Genomic DNA, 5,719 nt, shown 5'->3' on the forward strand with positions numbered 1-5,719 from the left:
GGATTGATTACAATAATTTATTACCATTTAGTTAGTGTAGCAAAACCATGGTTAATGTTAGTAAGGGTTCTCCAGATTTATATAGCCTAACACTTAAGGAAAACATAAAAAATGGTCCTATGTCACCCAGATCAATAGTCTGTTAACACACATTAACATTGTCCCAATGTTTCATGATAACAAAAGAAGAACATTCTACTTGCAACATTTTGAGCATATTTTGGGAATGTTGCTAAAGTTAAAGTTGTACAATGATCTCAATATAACATTGTCCCAATGTTTCATAAAAACAAAAGAAGAACATTCTCTCTGTCACATTAGGAAAATGTTTTGAGGATATCATTGAGAGATGAGATGTTGAATGTTCTTTATAAAACGTTTTTCTAATGTGACGAGTTAACACAATTAGAACATTTTACTTGCAACATTTTGAAAAAAATTAAATAAACCTCAGCATAGGAGCTTTACAATGAGTGAACTGAGAACATTGTGTCTTTATACATAACATAAATGTCCTTTCAAAATGAAATTATTTTCAAACCTGTATGACTTACTTCTGTGAAACACAAGAATGTTGGGAATAAAACAACATTGGAACCCATTTTATGGAAAAAAACAAAACAGTGAAGTCATTTCTCAAGATATCTTAATTAAGGTTATACAAAATAAATTCATACAGTTTTGGAACAACATGGAGTACCGGTAAATAACGAGAGAACTTTTTAGGACATGTTCCCAGGGTCCTTTGCTAAATTAACCATGGTTTTTATTATAGTAAAGTGTAGAAACAATGTTTTTATGGTGGATTGATTACAATAATTTATTACCATTTAGTTAGTGTAGCAAAACCATGGTTAATGTTAGTAAGGGTTCTCCAGATTTATATAGCCTAACACTTAAGGAAAACATAAAAAATGGTCCTATGTCACCCAGATCAATAGTCTGTTAACACACATTAACACACTTTTAAAATTTTCTTAAGATCAAGCATTGGAACAATGTTCACGGAGCAGAACAGGCACCAACAGAGAAACAAGTCCATCACTAGTAAGTATCCACTGCATTTTATAAAACCGTAGTCAATTTTAAAGGCACAATGCACTCCAAAATAAAAATGATCTCTTTTTTTCTCCCTCGTGCCTGATTTATATCTGTCCCAGATTTATATCTGACTTTCTTTCCACAGAGATTTTTAGAAAAATTATCATTAAAGAGAATCATATAAAGAGAAATGTGGGAGGAGCTTGAATTTATTACCTAGCCCTGTTTGTTTGAACCGCGAGAGCCGTCAAAGCTTATGTTACTCCTACGTCATACATCGACAAGAGGCTTTTATAGTCTACACGTCGGACGCAAGCAACTTGCAGTTTTGCCCCCACCAACAACGCATAGTATTGCATACAATGGTGCGTCGCGTATCAAAAACTGGGACGACACATTTTGCTACGCATAGATGCATAATGGCGGCCGAAGTGTAGCGATGCGTAGCCTTGCAGGCGCGTATGCGTATCGATGCGTTGACTCTATAACTCTTTGGGCGTAATTTGACTTGCATATGGCTGTCTGCTGGAAGCTAGTTATTTAAGTCGATAAAGTTATAAATATGGTAGGGCTGGGGGAATTAACACGTTAATCTTTGCGATTAATTTGAGATGCATAACGAGTTAAAAAAAAATAACGCAATTAACGCAGCACTTTTTTTGCCTCGTTTTAATGACTTCCTGTTGCGGAAAAGGCTGCAAAATATGCCGTCCCGCCCCTCCGTGTTCGGCGATCAGGTTTTATTCTCACGCAGCTTTCATGAGCGGGTCTTTTCCGCGCCGCGCTCTCCATTCCGTGTGTGTGTGTCGGCGCACTGACACACACACACAACATTGAGCAAACATTGAGCTCTTTGCTCAATGTTCTGCTCCGTGTTTGCGCTGCGTGTTCTGCTCTGTCGTTAACGGCCCAAACGCTCCAATCATGTACCGATCATGCACTGGAAAGCAAAGTCAAATAACGTGAATTTTCTCAGTAGTAGACTTCTGTGAAATAGCCCTACTGAGCTGGTATAGTCATGCTGGCAACAATGGTAAAATTACCTGCTCTGATCACATGCTCTTGTAATAATAGCTTTGTAGGACTATGTTTTATTTTGATAATTAGTAAAAAAAAAATAATAATAATAATAAATTGTTAAATTGATTATGTTGATTGATTATTGAAAAATAATAATATATTGATATATTGATGTTTAATATTATTTTAATACAGGGCTATTTTCTGTTCCTTTTTTCCTGTGTTGTTTAATTAGGTTATTCTAAGTTTAAATATTGATGATTACAAGCTTGGGGGAAATGCAATTAATTGCATTTAATTACAGCAAATTGTGTAAATAATCAGTTACTTTTTTTTTAATCGATTCCCAGCCCTAAAATATGGATATGTTTCTTACACGAATGCATCACTTCGCTTCACCTTTCGCCTTTATTAACCTGCCAGAGCCGTGTGGAGTACTTTTATCATGGATGGATGCATTTTTATGGACTTGTCAAAAAAATCCCACAGGGAGCTACAGAATAAGAAATCTTTGAAGTCCACTTTTTTACTGTCTGTTTCCATCAGTAAAATTACCGTTTTTTTTGTTGTTTTTTCTCTCAGAATTGTGAGGCAGGAACACACAATTGCAAGAAAATATCAGAATTGTGAGCTGTCTTTTTTACTCCCCTCAGAATTCACCCTTCGAGGGAGTTTGATTGACAGGTATTTATTTTTTACATTTCTATTTTACAAAAATTATTTTTTTTCTACAGAAATTACACAAATTAAACGTTGAGACTTTGTTTCATATCAAAAGTAACCTGCTCTGTCTTGTCTCGGCGTTTAGACGTTTCAACGTTTTTTCTTTGATCCGCAATGTATTTTTCATTGCGTGACAACATGATGTGTGGCGTGAGAGCGCCATGGCTTGTTGGACATAGCAACAGTAACTAAAGGGGGCGGGTCTTTGCAAATTGCATTAACCATGGCTGCCTGTTAATTATCACTGGACTACTTCGCTCTCGCATCTCCCAAAAGTTTTTTTTTGTTTTGTTTTCTTGATTCCATTTTAATGGTTTAATTAAATTGCTATAACCAATTATTTAAAATGTAATGATTTAAGCAAAACTTTCTTCAAAGGTTAAACCAAACTTTTATTTGACGGATTGCCGTGTAGACCTTTGAGTCTCTCTGTGTTTTATGATGATAGTTTTTCTCAAATGAAGCTAAAATGCTGCTGAAGAGCGGCTGTATTGATGAAGTGCATTAATGTCCTCATATAGAAAAGACAGCAAAAACAAAATAAGCCAGAATTGCTTTTTTTTCTCAGGTTTTACTAATTTATCCTGTGATTCTGACTTTCAAACAGCCAATTGCGAGTTTATATATCGCACTTCTGAGAAAAAAAAGTTTGAATTGTGAGTCGCAATTACCTTTTTTAAAAATTGTATTCCATGGCGGAAACAAGCTTTCATATGCACAGACAGTAGCTCACATTTAACATGCAGATTGTGCGCACACAGAAACCTACTGGAGCACAGAAAGTTAGTGTCAACACTGTCCTGTGATTTCTCAATAAGAAACTGCGTACAACAGAAGTTATAGCATATTTCTTTCTGCTTTTTAAGTAACTAAAACTTACAGCTTAGCTAATAGCAAAGAGACGATACACAGGTATGATTAAATCACACTAGAAATTGTTCCATCGCCAATGCATTCAAATGCAGTTCTACTTTATCTGTATCTGATTTAAAACAAGCAGAAATCTGTAAGAAATGTAACAATCCATAGACAATATAACTGATGAAAATGAGCTGTTCGTGAGCAGAGCAGTGCAAAAGCATCGTGGGCAGTGCTGTGACATGCTGCAGCTGTGCTCAAGGTGACCTGAGTTCAAGGTTAACACTTCTCAAGCCAAGTTTGTAGTTTGTTAAAATAATTTAGCCTCTAGTTGTGTTATTAACATGTATATAATGGATTAAGTATATGTTTTAAATTACAGAAACAAAATAGATACTCATAAGGTATCATATTTATACTTTTAAATAAACTAATCTAATTAATTTCTGATTAATAATTAGGCTGGCTAATTTTGAAAGTTTTCAAAGTCAATATTGCTTGTGATCTTAATATGTAATATGTATTTGTATTATTTTTGTTTACACTGTTGCATGATCTTCTTTTATAGGCTATGAGGAAAAACTCTACCATGCACACAGAGAATGGAGCTCAATTCTGCTAACTGGGATAGCAGCTGAAAAACAAGAAGAGAAGAACAGTAGAACACCTATTAATGCAGATGACTTTATTCTTTTTCTGCAAGAACCAAGACAACCAAAGACTGATGATGAGCGCTCTGAGCAAACAGCAGTCAAGACGTGTGATTGCACATTGGACTTTACTGAGTTCTTCATGTAATGTTGGGCATCTACTGTACGCAGAACTTCTAATAATTTATGTGGATGCCATTCATAATCCTGTTAGATTTTTGTTTTATTTTAGAGATTAATAAAATTGTATGTTTTAACAATGTTATAGCTAAGCATTTTTTATGTTTAAGAGAACATTTTGGGAACAAAAATAAAAACACCCCCTGAAAACTTTCTAAGAACGTTAGAGAATAATGTTGTAAGAATGTTACACCTAAACATTTGAATAATGTTTTTAAATAATGTTATCCGAACATTTAAAAGAACATTCTGGGAACAAAAATAAAACTATCCGCTTACAACATTATAAGAACGTTAGAGAATAATGTTATAAGAATGTTATTACTAAACATTTTAATAATGTTTTTAAAAAAATGTTCTCTAAACATTTAAAAAAACATTCTGGGAACAAAAATAAAACTACCCGCTGAAAACATTATAAGAACGTTAGAGAATAATGTTATAAAAATGTTACTACTAAACATTTTAATAATGTTTTTAGAAAATGTTCTCCAAACATTTAATGAAAAAATTCTGGGAACAAAAATAAAACTACCCGCTGAAAACGTTCTAAGAACGTTAGAGAATAATGTTAAAAGAATGTTACTACTAAACATTTTAATAATGTTTTTAAAGAATGTTCTCCAAACTTTTAAAAGAACATTCTGGGAACAAAAATAAAACTACCCGCTGAAAACTTTCTAAGAACGTTAGAGAATAATGTTATAAGAATGTTATCGCTAAACATTTTAAAAATGTTTTTAAAGAATGTTCTCCAAACTTTTAAAAGAACATTCTAAGAACAAAAATAAAACTAGCCGCTGAAAACTTTCTAAGAACGTTAGAGAATAATGTTAAAAGAATGTTACTACTAAACATTTTAATAATGTTTTTAAAGAATGTTCTCCAAACTTTTAAAAGAACATTCTAAGAACAAAAATAAAACTAGCCGCTGAAAACTTTCTAATAACGTTAGAGAATAATGTTAAAAGAATGTTACTACTAAACATTTTAATGTTTTTAAAGAATGTTCTCCAAACTTTTAAAAGAACATTCTGGGAACAAAAATAAAACTAGCCGCTGAAAACATTTATAGAACAATACATGCTAATGTTCTTAGAACATTTTTAGAACAAAAAATTTCTAGCTGGGGCAGCGTTTGTTTTCGGCTTTCGTGCGTATGTTTTTGTCATGGGGGCTGTTGTGTTTAGACCTGGCCACTTCATGCGTTTTCTCATGAAAAGATCAGGTGTAAATGCCCTCCGAAA

The 5,719-nt window shown here is 33.4% G+C and overlaps 1 long non-coding RNA gene across 1 annotated transcript; it reads left to right on the top strand.

Annotated features, from left to right (window-relative positions):
• Positions 1–976: 976 nt before the first annotated feature.
• Positions 977–4,625, top strand: LOC311067599. The gene is made up of 3 exons (XR_014603241.1): positions 977–1,047; positions 2,644–2,745; positions 4,211–4,625. It is a non-coding gene; the product is annotated as an uncharacterized lncRNA (long non-coding RNA).
• Positions 4,626–5,719: the final 1,094 nt, after the last annotated feature.

Source organism: Abramis brama, assembly GCF_963993115.1.
Source record: "Abramis brama genome assembly, chromosome: 17".
NCBI lineage: Eukaryota > Metazoa > Chordata > Actinopteri > Cypriniformes > Leuciscidae > Abramis > Abramis brama.